The sequence below is a fragment of the Cupressus sempervirens genome, chromosome 3 (assembly GCF_028749045.1).
Source record: "Cupressus sempervirens isolate cs-2001-9-10 chromosome 3, ASM2874904v1, whole genome shotgun sequence".
In the NCBI taxonomy this organism is placed as follows: Eukaryota; Viridiplantae; Streptophyta; class Pinopsida; order Cupressales; family Cupressaceae; genus Cupressus; species Cupressus sempervirens.
The window spans coordinates 566385922-566410667 of NC_143120.1; positions in this window are offsets into that span (position 1 = coordinate 566385922).

Genomic DNA, 24746 nt, shown 5'->3' on the forward strand with positions numbered 1-24746 from the left:
TCACCCCTAAGATGAGATCATCCCCAACTCATATTGGATAGTATTCAATTGCACCAACAATATAGTAGAATACGAGGCAATGATCATAGAACTCAAGATAGATATCCAATGGAACATTCAACATTTATAGGTTTTTGGTGATTCCTAGTTAGTCATCCACCAAGTCACTAATGACTATGAAACCAAAGATGATAAGTTAATGCCTTAAAAGTAGATGGCAGACTTTCTTAAATCTAAATTTGTCACTATCTATTTTTGTCAACTACCAAGAATACACAACAAGAAAGCTAATGCTATGGCTACCATCACTTCTATGATTGATATGCCTCAAAATGTGGAGCACTGTGAGATCCTTGTTGAGCAACTTTTGATTCCACCATTTGAACTATCTCAATCTGAGTTTGTATGTGAACTTGTTTGTCCCAATTCCCCTTGGTATCAAGACATTTATGATTACCTACATGCCCAAATCCTACCCCCTAACTTATCCCAAAATGAATACCAAGCCTTTATCTACCAAGCTGCTAGATATGTCATCATCGATGACACCTTTTACAAGAGATCCTTTGACCAAACTCCTCTCAAATGCCTTGACTCGCAAGAAGCTAAAACTACCTTACATGAGGTTCATGAAGGTATATGTGGAGGTCATTTCAATGGTTTGATTCTAGCTAAGAAACTTGTTAGAGCTAGATATTATTGACCCACCATGGAGCAAGATGCCCATGAATTTTCCAAAACATGTCATAAGTGCCATATACAAAGAAATCTGATCCATGTGCCAGCACAAGAATTATAGCTAGTCATATCTCCATGGCCATTTTCACAATGGTCATTTGGTCTTATTGGAGCTATTTCTCTTCCTTCCTCTGACAATCATAAGTTCATCATCATAGCAGCAGAATATTTTACCAAGTGGGTTGAAGTCATCCCTCTAAATTTCACCACTGGATAGCAGATTTCAAGGTTTATTCTGAACTACATCATATATCAGTATGGAGTCCCCTTGGCTATTATTACTGATCCTAGAAATTCTTTTCAAAATAAAGATGTGGATAAACTCTATGAGAAATACAACATATACCATGGATATTCCAATATTTACCATCTACAAGGCAATGGCCAAGCAAAAGCATCTAATAAGACCACTGTTAAGATTCTCCAAAAGGCTATCAATGATTCTTGTCGAGACTAGCACTTACAACTAAATCCTACTCTTTGGACCTACCAAACAAGTGTGCATGTTCCCACTGGTACAACACCATACTCTCTTGTCTATGGAACTAAGGTTGTACTTCCCATTGAACTTTAAATTCCACCATTAAGAATATCCCTACAAGATGTTGTAGATGATGAAAACTACAGAATATCTAGACTCCATGAACTCGAAATGCTAAATGAGTGGAGGCAAGCAGCCTTAACACATCTACAAGCTTATCAAAATTGACTCAAATGAAGCTATAATTAAAAAGTTTGAGGTCACCATTTTGAAATTAGTGATCTAGTCCTAAAGATGAACTACAAGACTCAGCAGCATAGAGAAAAACCAAGCAAATTTGAACCAAATTGGGACGGACCTTATGTAGTTACTACATCATTTGGGTTTGGGGTATATCAACTTGCAACTCCAAAGGGTGAACTAGTACCCACATCCATCAACAACATGCATCTCCATAAGTATTACACTTGATTTTATCTAAAAGTCCTAAAAAATAGCAAAAAATAGCAAAATTTCATGAAAAAAGAAAAGAAAAAAGTTTTAAAAGTCATGAAAAAATGGATGCCTTGATGAAAACCTGGCAAAAAGGCGTCTTGGCATGAAAATTTAAGTCAAGAGAAAATTTTCATCGACAAGTGGAAATGTGGCAAACAGGCGCTTTGGGCAAGTATCATGGTGAAAACTAGGCAAACAGGCGACATGTGTAATCAATTGTTACTCCTCCATCTATCGAGATTCCATCTAGTTTTTCCTTTTTCGTCATTCCCTGACCATATCCTTCATATTGCAAGACATCATTGGTCCTCAATCATGCCCTATGAATTGGTTAATGTCCATTTTTATCTTACCTAAGCATCACCCATCTATACATACTCTGTCTTTGGCCTTTGTACATAGTCTGCATCTTGTCTGGGGGCATATACCTACATGGTGCATGAGTTTGAACTTGAACTAGGGACATAGCCCTAAGCACTTTTTATCCATTGGACTTATTGCATGATGGATTGGAGCTAACACTTGTATATGATTTTATGATCCTAAAAAAATCCTACAAATTCAAATATGATCCTTAAAAATATCTTAAAATTCAAATATGATCCTGAAAAAATCCTAAAAATTCAAATTCGATCATAAAAAAATCCTAAAAATTCAAAGATGATCTTGAAAAAATTCATAAAAATCATAAAATGTCCTAAAAAAATTCACTAAAAATCATAAAATGTCCAAAAAAAATTCACTAAAAATCATATAATGTAGTGAAAAAAATTCATAAAAATCATAAAAATCCTTAAAAATACTAAAAATCATAAAATGCCCTGAAGAAACTAGTAACACAAAAGCATCAAATATCCTCAAAAACCCTAAAAATGACAAACCCCATCAAAAATTTGTAATAAAACTTGTACATAATCATCCCTTTTACATAAACACTTGCACTTTCACAAACTAAAACTCAAAGCACTGCACTTCAATGATAATCACACTATCTTAGTAATGTGACCCAATAATCAATCCAACATGTCACTATGAACCTATCAACTGAATCCACAAACAAAATCATCACATGATCAACCTATCAAACACTATCTAAAGACTTAAAATACTAAAAAACAAGTTAAAATGGACAAGAATAGCTATTGGCTCACGTTGTTTAGTGAGTGATTTATTTTTGCTTTGTTTTTCTTCTATCATGTTCCTATGCCACTCGATGATATAAACTGATCTATGAGAGTGGTCGGGATGGTTCATGGTCATCTTTTATTTTGTCTATTAAAATGTACCTTTGAGAGTCTAGGGCATGTATATATGCTTGAGGATAAACAAAGTCATTTTCTATTTGCATCGTGCTTGTTTATGCAAAAGGTTTGCATTAGCGCTCTGGCCCCTTATGCCATGATGCATTGCATTCTATTTGCCATATCAAAATAAAGCTCCAATACCATATAGTGCACTTTACAAAAGAAAAATTCCTCACATCATACTAACTATTCCTTGTCTCATCTCTTCTATCTTCTATGTCTCCTTCATCTGCCACCTTGGTCTCATACTCTGATACACCAAAAGCATTGTCATCTTGATTCTTCCATCTATCAAAAATCTAGAAAGACCCAAAATATTACATATATGCATAAAACATGGTATTCATTTCACTTTACATTTCATTTGCATTCATTCCATATCATTTACATTTTATTAGGCATTCATTCATGAGAAAAACATGTGGCAAAAATAAATATGTCATTTCCTATGCATAGCATGTGATAAACCAATGCATGATGTCATCATATAAAGTCCACAGAAAAGAATAAATGCATTCATATAAAAAATATGCATAATCCATCTCATACGGTCATCATAACATAAGTACATCTAATAAATGTCTCACAAAAGTATCAAAGTACATGATCATGGTTTTACATCAATACTAACTACCCGTAGGCGTGAACCATAAAAGAGCATAATAGAAAACAAAAGAAAAATAGAGAAGCCCCTCTATACATGTGCATATTAGTGTCACCCTATGTTGTCCCTAGCCTCGTGGCCTCTGTCTGACCTCGAGGATAATCCCTCTTCTATCTATGGTGGCCTCATCGGTCCCATCACCCCTACACTACTCTATGTCCTCTATGCTCACTATGAGTGAGATCTCAATGCACAAAAGCTCTCTACCCTCTACCCTAGTGGCACTACACTCTCATACTAATCCCTCCAATATTGTGTCTCCATATGTACTCTTTTCATCATTGTAGCCATCTCTCAAAATTTTAAATCTCTGATGTTCCTAATAAACTCCTAAGACTCCTACACTACCCTCTCTACCCTATGCACTGTGGCATCCCTCCTTGCCATAACCTAATCCCTCTCCACCATAGCCTAATCTCTCTTTGCTATCAATTCATTCCTCTCTCCTATCACTGCATCCCTCTCCACTACAATCTGGTCTAACTAACTCTAGAGACCTCTAATCACCTTTGTAAGGTCTAACTGGCTAAGCCCTACCTATACCAATACTAGTGTCCTCTCAATGTAATCCATTGGATTCCCCTCAACATCCATCATAACTGCATCCACACCTATGTCATCCTCATCACCTCCCTTACCACCATCACCCCCACCCTCCCAATAGTCATCCTCATCCTCTCCCCCATCACCACCTCCATCACCATCCCCACCCCCACTGTCCCTACCATCCTCATCATCATCTCCCTCATCATCCCCCACATCATCATCCCCTACCTCTATATCCTCTCCATCTTCCCCCTCCTCCCCATCATCATACTCATCTCCCTCCTCATCATCATTATCCTCATCCCCTTCCTCCTCATCATCATCCTCATCTCCTCCCTCCTTATCCTCTCCCCCATCCTCCTCCTCATCAACTTCCTCATCCTACTCTGCCTATGACCTTGCTCATGGTACTGGTACTACTAGATCTATCAGGGGCCTTAGATAATGTTGTGCAAACCATCTATCATATGCCATTGTCATGCCTGCATCCACTACATCTACTGCTACTTCCCAAACCCTTGATTGTAACTCCTCTAGCTATGCATAAGCCACCTATGTCTTGATAGGTTCTCCCCACTCCTAAACCTCTACTCTGGACCTTGCAAATAAGACTGGACTTTTTGGCACATCATGTATCTCGCCAAACTGTCTGCATACTCACTCTAGTAGGTACATCTCTATCACTAGGTGGCCAATCATTGTGCACCCTATGAGATAGCACTCCTGTCTATAGTATGGTAGGTGGATCTCATCATTGTCCCACCTGAGGCAATCTTTGTAGGGTCTCTAGATAAATTGTGTCATGGTATCTATCTAACGTTGAAAATACCACATGTACCCTAGTGGTCCTCATGCCAATATGCCTCTATAACTATACAAATATGGCATGTCCTCCACTAGCTCCCTCTATATGAGTGGTTTGAATACTCCAATGTGCTCATATGCCCAAATCTATAATAGTGTACCCCTGATACTAAAAGCCAACCCACCTCTATATGCTACCTGATGTAGATAAGTAGTACAACATCCCTAACATGCATGGGCCCAAGGAAAACATAGTCCCATCCATAATCATCCTCTCTAGCACTTGGCCCCATCTGACAAGGAATCCATGTCCATGCCTATCAGGGATCAATAGTCCACCAATCACCTAGCAAATCACAACTATGGCATGCCACCAGTAGGTCCCATCCAATCTCATAATCTCGGGTCCCCAGTTCTTCATCTCCACATCTAAATAATTGGTGTAGTGTCACTCACCCAATAGTCAAGTCATACATAATTAACTCCCCATGAATCAAAATCCTAAAGATGTGCCATAACCCTCCAAGACCATTGTAGCCTCCATTGTCAGCAAATGGAATGAACTAGTATCTGAATGCCATCTCTCTGTCAATACTATCAGTAGGGCTTTAAGCCCTCTCACCTCCAGCATAAATGTAATATGATATAAACTAAGATCAGCCAAGATCCCTCACTCACTGGTAATCATCTAATGACATAACATAAGGCTCTATGGCCTATGTCCCCTTGTCCATAATAGGGGCAAATCCTTGTACATAAACATATAGCCTATGTCAAGCTTTTATGGCTTTGTATCTAGTTTAACCTACTTTTGACCCTAGTTTGACCTAGTTTGACCTTGGTTTGAATAAGTTTGACTTTTTTAAGCATGTTTGACTATGTCAACTTATGTTTTGAACTCTTTCTAGGGTTTTGATCATGCCTACTAAGTTTCAGATCATTTCAAGCTCATTTATATCATTTTGACCCTCTACCTATCCATCTATCAGCTTTTCCCTCCATCTAAGCTAAATTTGACCAAGTTTGACTTTTTTCTAACCATGTTGGCCTAAGTTGACCTATGTTTTCAACTCTCCCTAGAGTTTTGAACATGTGGTCCAAGTTTCAAGTCGTTCCAAGTCTATTTGCAACCTTTCAGGCCCTTTGCATCGCTCTCTGTCAGCATTTGCCTGAGTTTAACCTATATTTTCCCTAAGTTTGACCAATTTTGACCACTTTGAAAACCTTTGACTGAGTCTTAACCCTTGTTTTAAATCATCCAAGGGTCTTTCTAGTGTACCCCAAGTTTTGGGTCAATCTGGGCTCATTCAAACCCTGTTCGGAGCATCAGAGCATCCTAGGGTGCAGTTGGGACCCCCAACCATGCCCATGGTGCACTTGGTCATACCAAGTGTGCTTAGTGTGCACTTGAGCATGCCAAGTGTTCCCATTACATAGTTGGCTGCATTTTGGGCACAATTAGGGCATTTTGATGCCCTAAATTGGCCTTGGAACCCCCATTTGACCCTATTTGACCCCCAACTAACTCCTAAGTGCCTAACAAGAATAGAAAAGTACATAAAAGCATAAAAAGAACAAAGGCATCCTTGATGTACTCAACAAAGGTCCTGCATCTAACCATCATCAATAGCTATGCACCCATTCACCACGATGTTGCTCCTTAGGTAACCGGTCCATTCTACTTGCTCTATAGCTCTTTTCTACCAAATGTGAGGGTGAAAATGACTTTCAAAACCCTCTCCAAGCCCTTTTATAGTTTTTTTCTGCCTAGATGGATGTGCAAGAGGCCCTTTCTATGTTGGTCACAATGCCTTTTTGCACTTTGAAGCCCATAACTTTCACATTTTAACTCTGATTTGTGATTCGTCAGTTGCTATGGTTTTTTCTTCTCATTGTCGATGAAATCAACCTATCACATGCCTGTGTCAATTTCTCAAGGGGGCACCAATATATACCACCATACCTGGGGCATGCTTTTATGACTTTTTCATCAACATTCTTTAACACAATGCTCTATATCACATTATATCAAAGAGGGGCAAAATGTAGACGCCCAAAAATGGTTCGCATCTACGATTTCATCACATTTTCATACTAATTCATCCCATTTTCTCATTCCACTAACTATGATCTTTTGGCCAAATTAATCATCATTTGATTATATCTCAAAAATATTCTTCATCATTCATATCCTCTTTCACATCATATGAAATCAACTTGAATCACCCCAAACCTACCTGGAATTAGTCTTAATCGACCTGGAATGTGTCAAAAATCCCAGATCAATCATCATATGTCCAATCCTAGGCATTTTTGTGGCTTTCAATGCCTTGGAAACCTATCAATCTATCAAATCCTATCAATCTGACCTTAGTATTGTCATGGCTCTCAGTGCTAGGTCAAATTATCATTCACATCATTCAATCTTTTCCATTGTTGATTCTCTTAGTGTTAGATCATGGCATTATCAATCATTTGATAACATTGATAGTGTCCATCAATGTTATTATGATTGACCTTATCAACCAATCTTGATCTTGTCATTTTACAATGTCAATTAAATGTTACATGTCCTTAATTCATGTCATGTGTCCTTGGCATGTTATCAATTTCAATCAATCAATCAATTTGACCATGGCTTTGGTCTATCCATCATTATCCTAGTCAACCTTCATTATCATCTCATTTCATCAATGGATACTATCACACTTATTTAAATCAAATTGGCCAATCATCTACTAATTTTCTCTATAGGATTAAATAACCCATAATTTAATCCTATGTTATTTTATTAATTGTTCTTCCTAACTAGCATCCTCAATTAATTAATTTTATTAATTAATTGATTCATCATTCGCAAGCTATGGGAATTCACAATTTCCTAAGTTCCATTTTCCACCATTAATTTCATTTTTTACTAATTTCTATTTGTGTGGAATAATGGATTTTTTAATTCAAATATTCCACGTGATATTGATATCATCGTGACATATGGGCATGACACATCATGGATTCTCCATTTACACTTGGCTAAGATATGTCATAATCCATATATTTTTATTCCCTTATGCATATTTATATTTTGCTTCCATTATCATAGATTCTTGGCTTTAAGTGGGTTTAAGGTGTTACATGACATGTCATAGATCCTCTTCCATTTATAGCCATGTTTGACTTCAAGTGTCATACAATACTACATTTGTCATCTTATGTCATATGCATTATGGATTCTCAAAGGAATCTCTTGCGAAGTCTCATATCCAAGGTGACAATTCGAATGCTCTCATCTTGCATGTTGATTATAAATTGAGCATTCTTCCTCTCATTTCTTGTCCCTAGGTTCTAGGTCTTTAGTCTTTGGCTCTCTCAAACTTAAATCACATCTTTTATTATTCTCATAGCATTATCATTTTCATAGGTTTTTGCTTCCTAATTGTCTACACTATAAGCAACTGGACCTACATCACATGGAGAAGATAGAAGGATATGGGAGCTACAAGTGAAAGAGGGAGTTTTAACTTTGTGTTATTTCTTTTGTTTATTTGGCTTTCATGGTAAACTAGAGGGTATCAATGTATGTTTATTGAGTTTTTGATTTGCTCATAGTATGATAGATATTATCATAGTGAAGATTTGGATTATTCTAGAAGATTCTAAAATAAGGATGAAGTTTGTGAGTGAGATCAATAGCTGGAAAAATTAAGACAAGATAGAATGGTGAAGATTTGATCTATCATACTATCACTCAATTAATACTGCACTCGGTTAACACCATACTTCTCTAATTAACACTATTCTTACTTCACTTTTCATCCTCTTTATTTATTGACTACTATCTCTAGCTTAGTGTACCTTCTCTATTCACTTACCAATTTCATTCCTTCTTTTAATGACCAAACTAATGTACTTGAACATCATCTCAACACTTCATGAAATCATGTAAAATAATCAAACCATTATTATACTAGCATAGACTAATTCATCAGTTGTCCAATTACATTCACATACTTAACATCACTTCTTCAAATCATCTTCATGCTTTTTCTTCCTCTTCTTTATCTAATGCCACATCCTTCAAATGATTGCAACTTACATGAATTAGTAATATGCTAAATACCTTGACATTAATGATAATATAACAACCATTCTAACTCTTATACATACACTTTGTAGCTTGATTCTGACCTTGTTCTTCATTAGCATTAGTTGTGTCCAACATCGATTTATTTTTGCAGATATTCCTAACCAATGACTTTCTCTAAGGTGAATCCTAAATATTGGACACCTTTAAGAAAATTATCCTCATCATTATATTTTATACATATCCTGGGTTTTGGGGTCTAGTTAGCCCCCTGACATTTTCTCTATCATCTTCTTGGATTAATTAGTCATATCTCTCTCTTTTATGTGACATTAAGGTTTTTTTATTGTGACACTTTTTTCCAATGCTCCCTACCTATTTATAATCTTAACACCTTCCTATGAAAAAACTAGGACCTCTACTTAGTCCTTTAAATATTTCCCTTCCATTTGGTCTCCTTCACTTAAAAAGTTCTTTTTAACCCAAGCCTCCATTCTACACTTAATAACTAGACTCACCTTAGGATTTTTGAGATTAGGTCCTTCCCCCAAAATTTATTTTTCCTCTGAAGTTCTTTTCACCTCGAACCTAGTCCTGTCCACCCTTTTTTTTATTTTTTTCTTTTCCCTTAAGGCTATTTGAAAAAATTCATTTATTGTCTTAGGGGTCATCAAACTCATTTCATCTTGTGTAAATGATTTGAGCCCATTCATGTATCTAGAAACCTTTTCTTTCATACTTTCACAGTTCCCTAATATTGGGCCCAACTTGTGGAATTTCTAATGAGGATTTCTTTCCAATTGAGTTCTAGTCTCTTAAGGACTCTCAAGGTCTCTGATTGACCTCACTAGGGCTTTCCAAAAGTCCCTATCTAGAGGATTTCAATTCACATTTCCCCTTTCCTCTAAATGTCTCTCCACCAAGTTTGTTCCCTATGTAGACACCTAAATTTGATTACACTGCTTTGTTAATCTAATTTAGCCATCTCTAAAGGCATCATTAATTAAATTCTTATTTAATTAATCCTTTGCCATCCCTAGTTGATTAATTTAATTAATCATCTATGGTCCTAATTGATAAATCAAATAATCTATTATTTATCAATTAAATCCTTTTCTCCTATCTAATTCCAAAAATCCCCATTTATTAAATAAATCTATTTGATACATAAAATCCTCAAATTCAAAAACCCCTAACCTATCTCTAATCCTCCATTTAGCCTAATCCACCCCATCCACCCATACTAACCAAGCTTAGCCACTAACTCACCCACCCTCCTTAATGCCATCCACTTGCACATCTCTAACATCCCTAATCTAATCCTAAACCCAAGCCTAATCCACCCTCTAATGTTGTCACATTCCTTAAACAAGTTTAAGAGTTTCCTAATCCAAACCAAAGTCTCCCCTCAAAAAACCCAACCACTAAGTCATGAGTGCTCTTACAAAACATAAAAGACTCTTACAAGCCCACTCATGACTCTTACACCCATCTTCCACACTCTTCCCTCTTCCACACTCATTCCTCTGACATCCCTCTTACATACTCAACCCCACTCATCATGCCTTTAACCAACCCTTTACCCTACCCTCTCACACTCATCCTCCTTGTGACAAGTGTCACCTTCCCATTGGTGCTAAACAAGCACAATCCATGTGCTCTCCTTTGAGTGCATCCTAGCCCTCCTTAAGCCTTCATCCATCCTTGCATCTAAGCCCTCCATCCCTCTACCCCTTAGCCTATAAATTGAATCCCATCCCAAGCTATTTCATCAACAATCTTTGAGCTAAAGTTACCATGCTATTTTGAGAACCAAAGCCATCAACCATGCCCTTATAATGTCAAATTGAGAGCTCACAAAGCTACCAATTTTCCATTACCCATCTCCATTGAAGCAGCTTTTGAGCATCTTGAGCATACATCCACAGCAAAAGGACACATCTACAGAATCAAGAAAGCATGGAGTGCTTTTTCTTGTGAGGTTTGCACTTCTTGTTTTCTTTCTTTGTCTAAGCATATATGTGAATTTAGTTTTTGGTTTGTGAATGTTTACTTTATTTGTTAATGTTCTTTGCATACTAATTCTTGTTCTACATTTTGGCACGCCCGGTGGGACCCCACTATGGGTCATTTAATCATCTATTTTCATCTATATTTCATTTTTCTAACCATCTAATGTTTGTTGTTGTTTGAGTGTGTTGTGAGGGTGTTTTTCTTGTTTTTGCAGGTTAAAGAATGCACTTAGGAAGAAGAAATACCATCTATATAAAAAAAATCGCATTTTTCAGCCTTTTTTGGCGTAGTTTTGGCGTCTGCAACCTGTTCTGTCTGCGAAAATCCGCGTCTGTGAAAATCAACGTCTGTGAAAATCCACATCTGCACAAATCGACATCTGCGGAAATCTGCGTCTGCGCAAATCGACATCTCCGCCACTGCCAATCCAAATCGACGTCTGCGAAAATCTGCATCTGCGCAAATCGGCGTCTCTACTTGTCACCTATTTTTTGTGCCGCAAAATCTGTTCTGTCATTTTCGAATACTAGCGTATCTTTATTTCTACACTTTGTAGCTTTTAAAAAAAAAAAAAAAGAGTATAAATCAAAATTTGACTTTTAGTGGTTCCGTAGGATTTAGACCATTTTAAGCATTTTTACGCGTAGAAAAAACAGCAAAAAAAGTTTTAAAAAAATTTTCCATAGGCTCTCATTTTTGAAGATTTTGGCTAACTAACTAAATTGCTTTTTTTTGTCTCATTGCAGGTTGGAGCACATATGGAACCACTAACCATGTTTCTTGCAGGTTTTCATGTTGCTAAAAAATGAACTTGAATGTTTAACCATTTGTCTTTGAATGCATGTTGCTAAAAAAATGAACTTGAATGGTTAAACACATTTTCCATTGAATGAATGTTGCTCAAAACACACTCTTGAATGTCATGGATTAAAATCAACTTTCCTTGGAATGCATGCTTAAAACAAAAAATCCAATCTTGAATGCCAAGGATCAATTAACCATTACAATATCAAACACTTCATTTGGAGCTTCTAAAATTGAACAAAACAAATCTCTTTTTCACATGCAATCTAGGTAAAGTTTGATTTTTGGACATTTAAGAAACTTTGTTAAGTTAAAATACAAATTTACAAAAATCAATTTGAGTAGTTCCTTGGACTCACCTCTTTTCTAATCACCCATCAAATATTAACCATTGGTTGCAATCTCAGCGCCATTTATGGGGATGGGTCTACTTGAAAAAGGTGTTAAATGTTCCACAATCTAACTCACTCACTTGGTCTTTGAACGTTTGCTTTAACTTTATCAAAATTCTTAAATGGCCAAAACTCTAGATTAAATCGATCACACTTCAAGTTTGGGCACTAAAATTGAACAACAACTGACGTGGAGAGCCTCCGGGCGCGCGCTTGAAATCGAATCTCACACAATTTTGTTTTGGGCTTAAAACAAACTCACACTCAATCTTGAATGCCTTAAAGAAAATTAATCGATACTTGACGTGGAGGGCCTCCGGGCGCGCGAGTTTTCTTTTGTTGACCCTAACTCTTCTTATTGTTTGCATTCTTCGATCGATTTACTTTTGTTGGCGCTTCAAGTTGGAATTGAACATTGTCTCTTAAACATGAGTGCTTGCAAAGTCTAGATTAGCACACATAAGAGTCAGTTGGTAAAAGAACAAGCGTGTTTTTTAGCCCAAGGTCATCCGAGTCTTCTCTCCCCTTGTCATCTTTCGAGGCCATCTTGGGTGCATAAGATTAGGATCCAAAACCTTGTTTCTTTTTAGGAGGCCTACTTGGGGATTTCATCACCCCTTGGACGACCTCAACTCCAACGTTTCGGAGAAGTATAAGAATCGGGAGGTGAATCGAAAGACACCTCTCTTGGGATCAAGATTTTGTCATTCGGGCTAAGCCTCAAGGAACTTTATACCCTTGAGAAGTGAAAGAGGAGAAGTGGGTTACCGCTCCTCTCGGCTGTGTGACATCCTTTTGGTCTCATCTATGGATTTGGGCCTCACGTACCTTGCGTATATCAAGGACTCCCTAGCTAAACCAATTGTCTGCCTTGCAGAAAACCATCTAGGATGTTAATGTTTTTGGAGTGACTGATTGAAACATTTGTAGAACATACACACTCCTTGGCGCAAGTATCACATTCTGAGAACCACAAACTTCTATCTGGGTGTTCCTATCTATTGCTTGTTTTTATTACTTGTTGAATGAATGTTTGCCAAACTTGGTCAATCCTAGCTTAGGGCACACTTAGCGTAGTCATTGCCTATTTTGGAAGTTGAACAAGTTGAAGCAAAACAACTGAGATTTTTCCTGAAGCCAAGCAAATTCAGGAATTTATGTCGGAACAACCCAAACCCAAACAGAAGTTTCACAAGGTCAAACTCAAGCCATCTCTAACATACCAAGAACTTTCAGCCAAGAGAAAAGAAATAACACCAAGCCCACGAATTTCCAAACTCCACAAAGCAGAGGACAAAGCTATCGATGAAGCACTTCAAGAGGCCTAGTTAGAGTGCACCATCAAATTTAGCCAACATCCAGGAGTTAATCCTACTTATGCCTTACCAACTAGGCATGATTTCTATGATTAGACACCCTTGTTTCTCCACATCTTCTTGGATAAGCTTCACTTTAGAGTCATCTTTGTAGAAAAGTCAGCCATCTTAGGTTATCCCCTTAAGCATTATTAGCTCATCCATCTCATTTAGAATCATACCATCTAGCTAGTAATCGAAAATCTGCACATCTAAGCTTTCAAAATTGTTGTCACCTTGCTAAAAGTTTGCCATTCCTAAAATCTTCCAAATCCACCAATCTCACCAAGGTTATCCCTTTGACAGAGCTTTGTCTAGGGTAATCTAGCTTTGTCACTTGTTATCCCTCATCACCTTGAGCTAAAGGTTGGGATCCACAAGTGGTCAATCTCGTGTTCTTCCTAAAGGATCATCAGTCTATCCTTAAGTTGACATAATCACCACCAAGCTTGCACATAGGAAAGCAGACCTTTTGCACTTTGGCAACATATCTTTGAAGTTAGAATCCCCAACCCAATCCTCCTTAGGTTTTTTCATATAGCTTTGCCTCAACCTAGGAAATCATTTGCATAGAAAAGCCTTCCCCCTTTTGCATCCATCAGCATTATTGCATCTCATTCCTAGGAGCATTTTTCATGCCACCCGTCACTCGCTTAGCCAAGAAGAGAGAAACAATGGAGCCCTATCGTTTGGATCGAACAGCCTCACCCCCCTTGAGCACTCATCCATCCTTCAGCCCAGAGCAAGCTATGCCATCAACTACTGACATTGAAGCTTTCATGAACCAACCAGGAAATGCAGTATTGGTAAACACCATTATAGACAAAAACAAAGAGACAATCATGGCTAATTTTTGAAGGGACAATGTAGGAACCTTTGACTTTGGAAGACCCCCTCCACTATCAGATCCATCTCACCCATTGTTTGGGCAGCTTCCACCACCCATAGGCTCTTATGATCCAAATTATCCTCAATATATTCCAAAAGAAGAGCCTCCAGCCAATCCATATGACCCAACAGACCCAAACATACCATCATCCACCCAAGTTGAAATCTCCATGCCGCAAGCCAACCCAGCCACCACCACTCCATCCTTGGTTCATACCTCTCCACTCCAAACCCCCTTTACTCAAAACACCTCACCATTCACCCCCTTCACTATTGCTGCTACTCCCCAACCCAGCCTTCCAAATCCACCCATCTCCCAAATCAGTGCTAGCATCTTTGGCCAACCTCAGGAATATACAACAGGGATGCCACCCATGGGGCCAAGTAATCAACCTTTCATTGCCCCTAGCTTGTTCACCACATCCCAAAGTACAATCCCATCATTTCCATTAAGTCTTGGGAGCTCAATACCACCAGCCACAAATCCACAAGCTACTACCTTCACTCCACAAAGCTATCAAAACCCACAAGCTACTGCCAATCTTCTACCAAGCTCCCAAGTGACCCCAGCTCCCACCACCACTCTATCAAGCTTCCAAATCCAACCACAAAGCTATCAAACCCCATCAGTTCCATTCCCAAGCTTTCAATTCCCACCACCAACTAATCCATTACCTCCAATTACCAACTACTTTTCAATGCCACTTATAGGAGGTAATCCACCACCCCAGCCAACCACCAATTATTTGCAGATACCATCCCAAATGGGGGCACAACCCACATATATTGGTCAAACCCCACAAGCCCTCTAATCCTTTCCCCAAGCCTCACAACCATCTTATACCTTACCTCCACAAAGCAATCCATTTATCCCACAGCCAGCTTATGTTCCTCAATCCCAACCTCAAATCCCATATCAACAACAAGCCTCGTAGCACATGCAGCAATATGCGCCACCTCCCCCTCAACAACCTGTCATCCACCATGCAGCTGCCCAAAAAATGTACAATCCCTATCAGCAAATCCCTCACAGCCATCCATATTCAGTGGCCCCATCCAGCACATACCTACCTCAAGGCACTCCTACATTGGGGGCACCCCAACCATCACCTATCAATTTAGAGTGGGAGCAAATGAAGACAGCTCTGAAAGCCATCCAAGAAGAGAATGATCCAAAGACATTCAAGTTTGAGAATGTGTGTCCTTACCCATTTGATAGAGCCATTACCACGACACCATTTCCCGAACACTTTGAGGTACCTAAATTTGACAAATTTAGAGGAAAAGGAGACCCTGTCACACATATCAAAGAATTTTACATGCATTGCCAGGACGTGGCATACAATGATGTCTTCCTCTTGCACCTTTTTCCCAAAAGCTTGGCTGGACTAGCTCTTGAATGGTTTTATAGAATCCCCTATGGCACAATTAAAAACTTTGCTAAATTATCTGAGGCATTTGTAGCCCAATATGCCCATCTTGTTGAAACAGAGCTATCAATAGTTGATCTTGTCCACACCAAGCAAAAAGGTGGAGAAAGCCTTGCTGAATACCTACAAAGATGGCAAACCCTTACCACCCGCATATCCTGCACCTTGCCAGAACGCCATGTGGTGAAAATGTTTATTGATAATGCACATCCAAGCTTGGCCCACCACATGACCATGAACTGTTTGCAGACCTATAAGGATATCAAAGAGAAAGGAATGATCCTTGAGCAAGGACTCATCAAAGATGGTGTGGTAAAGATTTACAAAGAGGCTAACCAAAATCAATCACATTCCAATGAAAAGTCTAGGTATTGGAACAAAAACAAGCATGTTGCAACAGATGGGGTTACTGACACCAGACATGTGAATATCGTTGGTCCTTCTCAAAACCAATCTAACCCACCATATCAAACAAACAACCAACAAGCTATCAATTACCAACAACGAAATAACCAAAGCTATCAAAACCACAATACAAGACCCAACTTTCAAGGGTCTAACAATCAAGCTAATGCCATCAATGTAGCTGCAGGGCAAAAGCCCAGATTCCAACCTGCACCTAGAAACTATACACCCCTTGGTGAGCCATTGGATGTTATTTTTGAGAAATTGGCTAAGGAAAACCTCATCAAATTTCCTCCTACCCAGAAAATTGATCCAAGCCAATCCAAAGCTACATGGTACAAGTACAATGAGTATTGCAAGTTCCATAGGGTAAACGGTCACACCACCCTCAGATGCATGAAACTGAAAGACTATGTGCAAGACCTCATTGATCGGAAGGAAATCACTGTTGGTGCCCAAACCTCTCCCAATGCAGGCTTACAAATTTATCAAAATGCTTTTCCTCCACACAACAACCAAAATCTTGGAAAAGCACCTATCCAAAACAACACCAACAACCGCCAGCCAAACCAACAGCATGGGAAGAACAATGACCACACTTCATCCTATATAGACTATGGTAGCCTTATAGGTTGTATATCTGAGAAAAGGCCTTCTATCAATGTTATCAATATCCGAGGACCAGACAATGAGTGTGCGGTCACCACTCAAAGAGCGTGATTTAACATCACAGGCCCACCAGTTTTATCAACACCATCAGCTCCATCAAAAAGCTGGTACAATATCTTGGAACACCTTGGGAACATGCCAGCCCAAATATCCATTTTAGACCTTCTCCGCACTAGTCCTGTGTACAAAGACATCCTTGACAGTGCTCTCATAGAATCCCATGTCCCTTCTGATATCAATGCTACTAATTTTCGTAATCTTGTTGGACACCTTTCATCCTCATGTGCCCTATCTTTCAAACCCACCGACATACCCGCGGTTGAGCCAGATCACAACCTTCCACTTTGCATAGCCATCATGGTATCCAATTTTGCCGTGAAAAGAGTAATGATAGATAATGGATCAGCCTTGAACATTTGCACCCTAAAATTCATAAAACAAGCTAGGTATACTGAGGTAGATATGATCAGTGAGGTTATCACCATCAAAGCTTATGACAACTTGGAAAGGACCACAGAAGGGACTATTTTGCTACCAATCAAGGTTGGGCCAGTCATTCAAGAGACAGTTTTCCATGTTGTTGATCTAAACCTACCATTTAACATCCTCCTCGGTCGCACATGGATTCATGCTATGAAGGTCGTTCCATCCACCTACCATCAGTGCATCAAATTTCTGCATCAGGGCACTGAGGTAACCATCCATGCCAATCCAGAACCCTTTGCTTATTGCAATGCGGTTGAAGCTTCATATACAAACCATTGCCCTAGAATAGACATCGGCACAGCCATCTCCATCTCATCCCACACTTGTAATGACGCAGAAACCATCCTTGCCTCCACCCTATCTACTGTAAAGATCAACAACAAAGGTTGTGGAGAATATAGTCTATCAGATGCATTTGTTGTCGGAGCAATCCCACTTGATCCACATACCCATGGATGGCCAACATATCACAAAGCTAAGGAGATTCCACCTCCTCGATACAAACAGTTTGGCCCAACCACCTTTGTGTCCTCAAAAACCCCTCTTCATGAGGAGCTCACTCCAGATATCAACAATTGGCTACATAAGGATGCAACTCCAAGAAATCAAGCACGCTTTGATCACTTCAGCCAGAAGTATCCCCAACAACATAAGCTCATCACTGAAAAATGGAACTATCAAGGAGGTGGACTAGGACTAGAAGAAAGGGGCATGCAATGTCCCATTGAAGCACATAATTGGGAAATAAAGTCAGGTCTTGGCTTTGGCATACCCACAATTGGGGGCACCAATGAGAACAGTCATGCTTTTTTGAACATCCACAGCGACCTTGTCGAAATTGAAGACATTCCTAAGGAAGTTGAAAAGAGAGCCTACGACGATATCACAGACCAAATCTTCCTAGGAGACTCTGTTCTCCGAGAACTATCCATCCATCTCATTGACCTACCACTTGCTCATCCACAACTCATAGATTGGGACCAACCAAGTGTCATACATATTGATGAGTTCACATTAGAGGAAGTGCCTCTAAGATTCATGGGAGCTGAAACTCCTCATAAGAAGACAAAGCCAGATTTTGCCTACATCTACAAGCTAGATCCCAAGGGGTATTTTGGAGAAAATCCCAAACCTAGTTTCGATACACCCAAAACTGGAACTAAGGTAAATCTGGGACTAGCTAAGGCAGCGAAGAGAACCCCTCAGCAAGAAAATCCAGAGCCACAAGTAGAACATGAGGATTTAGTATTGCCTCCTCAAGATAATCGACCAGAGGTGTCTTCTATTCTAATAGAGGATACTAGAGAAGTCAACATTGGTTCTTCAGAGATCCCTAGAATTGTTCACATTGCTGCATCCCTATCACAAGACCAAGCTGACCTCCTCTTTGAGGTTTTACGAGAGAACATTGGTCGATTTGCATGCTCATATCAGGACATGCCAGGACTTGATCCAAAGCTTGTAGTTCATCATCTTGCAGTCGATCCAAAGATCAAGCTTGTTAGACAAAAGCTTAGAAAAATGCACCCCAAGGTGGCATTACTAGTCAAAGCTAAACTAGAAAGAATGTTAGCTACTAAGGTTATCTGACCTATCGACTACTCAGAATGGATCTCCAACATGGTCCCTGTCACTAAGCCTTCCGGTGACATCAGAATCTACACTAATTTTAGAGATCTTAACAAATCTTTTCCCAAGGATGATTTTCCCTTTCCCAACATAGATATGATTGTAGATCTTACAGCTGGACATGAAATTCTGTCCCTTATGGATGGATTTTTCGGGTATAATCAGATCAAGATTGCAGAAGAGGACCAGCATAAGACAGCATTCACTACCCCTTGGGGAACCTTTTGCTACACCATGATGCCTTTTGGCCTAAAGAATGCTGGGGCTACCTATCAAAGAGCTATGACAGCCATTTTTCATGATCTTATCCATAGCATTTTGGAAGATTATGTGGACGATATCCTAGTCAAATCTCACACCTTCATGGATCATCTTGTTGACCTGGAAAAAGTCTTTGATAGGTTGGCCCAATATCATCTCATGCTAAATCCCAAGAAGTGTGTCTTTGGGGTCACATCTGGCAAGCTTCTAGGCTTCATAGTTTCTAAATGGGGTATAGAGATCGACCCCAAAAAGGTCAAGGCTATCTTAGACATGCCTCCTCCCCAGACACTGCGACAGCTTCGCTCTCTTCAGGGAAAACTTCAATCTGTCTGGCGCTTCATCTCCCAACTTGCAGATAAGTGTACACCATTTTCACACTTGCTAAAGAAGAATGAGAACTTCAAGTGGGATCTTTTATGTCAGCGCAGCTTCGATCAGCTCAAGCAGTATCTCACCAATCCCCCTATCTTGGTTCCACGAGTTCCTGGTCGTCCCTTGATATTGTATATATCAGCAACACCTACTACTCTAGGGGCACTTCTAGCACAACATGATGATTATAGCAGAGAGAGAGCCATCTACTATATCAGTAGAACCCTAGTTGGTTATGAACTCAATTACACTCCTATGGAAAAAGCTTGTTTAGCAGTTGTTTTCTCAACTCAAAAGCTTCGCCACTACATGCTAAGTCATACCATCCAACTACTCTCCAAGATTGACCCTCTCAAATATATGCTCTCCAGAACAGCACTTACAAGCCGTTTGGCCAAATGGGTTATGCTACTAAGTGAGTTTGACATCCAATATGTGGACAGAAAGGCAATCAAAGGGCAAGCTATAGCAGATCACCTAGCTGATGCACCTCTATTAGATGCATATCCTTTGCTCACAGAATTTCCAGATGAGCATATCTGCCTAATTGAAGAACAACCCCCATGGAAGCTTTATTTTGATGGCTCATACACCTCTCATGGATCAGGGGCAGGAATATTATTAGTTATACCTCAAGGAGATTACATTCCAAAAGCCTTCAAGCTACAATTCCCTAGCACCAACAATATAGCAGAATATGAAGCTCTTGTAGTAGGATTAAAGATAGCTGCAGAATGGAATATCACTGAGTTACAAGTCTTTGGTGATTCCAAACTCATCATCAAACAAGTCTTAAATGAATATCAAACCAAAGATGAAAAGCTATTACCCTACAAAGAGCTAGTTGATTAGTTGACCCAGCATTTTACAAAGCTTCAATTTATACAAGTGCCTCGAATGCAGAACAAGGCAGCAGATGCCATGGCCACTATCGGCTCGCTCTTAGAAATTCCCCAAGAAGCTACGCAGTATGAATTTTTAGTTGAGCAACTCCTCACACCCACTTATGCGAATGAGGATTCAAACCGTGTTTGTATCTTGGTTGGTCCCCAATCCCCTTGGTACCATGAAATTCACGCTTACCTTAACGATGGTATCATATCCCCTCACCTCACATGCAACCAATGCCAGAACCTTATTCAAAAATCATCTCGCTATGTTATCATAGCCAATACCCTATATAGTCGGGGTTATCACGATACTCTCTCTCGATGTTTAGATGAAAATGAGGTCGCGATGGTGTTAAAAGAAGTACATTCTGGACTTTGCGGTGCCCACACGAGTGGTATTGTCCTAGCACGACAAATCCTTAGAGAAGGCTACTATTGGCCTACCATTGAAGAAGACTCTTGTGACTTTGTCAGAAAGTGTCTCCCATGTCAGCAGCATGCAAATCTTGTGCACGCTCCAACACAGGATCTACAGCCTATTGCACCACCTTGGCCTTTTGCTTGTTGGGGCCTTGATCTAGTTGGAACTATCACACCTCTCTCATTTGATGGACATAAATGGATAATAACAGCTACAGACTATTTCACTAAGTGGGTGGAAGCAGTCCCCCTAGTCTCAGCTACAGGAGTTCAAGTCTCCAAGTTCATCTTGTACCACATTGTTTGTCGCTTTGGCATCCCATCCACCATCTTCACTGACCACGGAGGTAATTTTGAAAATCTCAACATGGAAGAATTATGCACTTCCCTCCGCATCCATCACCGCTTTTCTAGCCCATATTTCCCACAAGGTAACGGCCAGGCAGAGGCAACTAATAAAACACTCATCAAAATCCTAAAGAAAGTTGTCAATGATTCCGGCCGTGATTGGCACCTTCAAATAAATCTGGCTCTATGGGCCTATCGAACTTCCTTCCGTACATCCACAGGCACAACTCCATACTCCCTAGTCTATGGTGCCGAAGCGGTATTACCTATAGAAGTTGAACTTCCCTCACTACGCATATCTTTGCGAGGGCAAATCTCAGATGAAGAATACAGAGTAGCTCGACTCACCCAGCTAGATCTCTTAGACGAGAAGAGACAACAAGCCTATGACCATCTCATAGTCTATCAAACTCATCTCAAAAGGAATTTCAACAAGAAGGTGCTCCCACGACACTTTCAGCCAGGTGACATGGTCCTCAAAGAAAATATGAAAGTCCAAGCAGATCGAGAAAAAAAAGGCAAGTTTGAACCTACATGGCTTGGTCCCTATGTGGTTACTGCCTCCTTTGGCTCCGGAGCCTATCAATTATCTACACCAGAAGGAGAACTCTTGAATTATCCCACTAACATCATTCATCTCAAGAAGTTCTATGCTTGAAGATCTTTGGTATACCCAGCTTTTGAAAAATACAAAAAAAAAAATAGTAAAGAGAAATAAGCGTCCAATGGTGAAAACTTGGCAATTCAAGCACCTTGGATAGGTACCTTGGTGAAAACCTGGTAATTCAGGCACCTTGTGTGCTAAAGACTAATCCATTATCTATCACTATCCTATCCCTCATCCATCCACCCACCATCCCATAAAACACCTGCTTGTTCCCTTGGTGTTCCAATCAAATATCCAAAATCTGATGGAGCTTGTCAATACCTCCTGTACAGCTTGTAAATCTTGTACCAAAGCTTGTATTATACCTTGTAAATCTTTTACCATACCTTGTATATATTCAAATCTTGTCCAAAGCTTGTACCATATTCTAGCTTGTGAATAATCTTGTATCCTAGCTTGTATCCTATCACATGCACACACAGAATCCCATTTTCCTTAAGCTTTTCACAAACCATCTACCTATCCACCTATCAACTATTATAGACATACCATCCTTCACAAACATTTCCATCTCACAAAAAACCAAAACATGAACAAACTTGTACATTTGTAACATATCTTGGTCTGTCAGCTTGTACATCCTCTTTAGCTTAGTACCATTGTATCTATCCATCTTTCGTGTCAGTTCCTCCTTGCTCAACATCTTGCACACATCACACAACCCTTGGTTAGCTATTCCAATGCATCCTTTAGCTAGATCTCATGTCACCAAAGTGTTATCCTTCTTAGTTCAGCTTGCCAGATGCATTACTCATCCCGATTCATCAACCTAGGTGCTCTCTCATAGGTCCTTGCAGGATATAGCTTTCCTCATGTCTGATCTTGGTCCGTTAGTACCTCGTCCTACCCATCTCGTTGGCAAACAGTTCTCTTTTGGATTTTTTCTTTCTTTTGATTTGGGATCTTCCCTTTTGGGTCTTGAAATATCTTTTCCAAGCAATCTCCTTGTTCCCTCCTCAAGGTTGCCACGATCTTCCATATCATGGTATGCTGTGAATGGGGCAATTAGAGCGTAAGGTCTTGATCAGGTCTTTTGCTTGTTTTCTTTTTCTGCTTGTGGGTTACCTAGTGTCATTTCCATGCTGCTTCCTCTGGGATTCATGTGTGATACTGGGGCAATCCTTGTGTGTTTGTTTTGAGTCAGTTCGTCAGTCCTCTGGATAGTTGGTGAAAAGGCCTTGATGTTCTTGGTAACCTTGGCAATTAACCAACAGTCCTATAGAAAATCTAGTGCTCAACTACATGGTGGTACTTCTCTTTGAAGTATCCCCCCGCTCAAAAAGCTTCAATGGATTCCCTTCATCTCCATTATCCCCCATCCATATCCTACATCTGTCGCTCCTACCCCAGCTTATGCATCAGTATCTCTTTGAATCACTCCTCATGCTTAGCTTTAGGTATCCACAATCCTAGTCCTAGGGATCTCCGAAACCCATCTTCCGCCAGTCTGACTCTTTGAAATCCTGTTGCATTAGCTTTATCATTCTATCATCCATCTCCCTACCATGGATTCCTTTTATAGTGCTCCGCTCCTCCATCTCCCCCCCCCCAATCCTGGAAAGTCTTAAGCTTTCTTTACTATTGTGCCTCTGATTTCCCTTTATCATTCTCCCGTAGTGAGAGTTTGAGCTAATTCAGCCCCTTCTCTTCGCCAACCTACGTCTCAGCTCGTCTCAATTTCTTGTACTTTTTAAGAAGTCGTCAAGCCTCATTTCTCTCCCCGTCGCCTTCTTGAGGGGGCATCATCTAAGTCTAGTCTCTCCTCTTCTTATTCGAGACTAGGGCAACCTTGTTGCTAAAACATCTTCCTCGTGTCATCTTCATTCGAACTTCTTTGAAATAGTGTTGTCTCAACACTATGTCAAAGAGGGGGAAAATGTAGACACCTAAATTTGATTACACTGCTTTGGTAATCTAATTTAGCCATCACTAAAGGCATCATTAATTAAATTCTTATTTAATTAATCCTTTGCCATCCCTAGTTGATTAATTTAATTAATCATCTATAGTCCTAATTGATAAATCAAATAATCTATTATTTATCAATTAAATCCTTTTCTCCTATCTAATTCCAAAAATCCCCATTTATTAAATAAATCTATTTGATAAATGAAATCCTCAAATTCAAAAACCCCTAACCTATCTCTAATCCTCCATTTAACCTAATCCACCCCATCCACCCATACTAACCAAGCTTAGCCACTAACTCACCCACCCTCATTAATGCCATCCACTTGCACATCTCTAACATCCCTAATCTAATCCTAAACCCAAGCCTAATCCACCCTCTAATGTTGTCACATTCCTTAAACAATTTTAAAACTTTCCTAATCCAAACCAAAGTCTCCCCTCAAAAAACCCAACCACTAAGTCATGAGTGCTCTTACAAAACATAAAAGACTCTTACAAGCCCACTCATGACTCTTACACCCATATTCCACACTCTTCCCTCTTCCACACTCATTCCTCTTACATCCCTCTTACATACTCAACCCCACTCATCATGCCTTTAACCAACCCTTTACCCTACCCTCTCACACTCATCCTCCTTGTGACAAGTGTCACCTTCCCATTGGTGCTAAACAAGCACAATCCATGTGC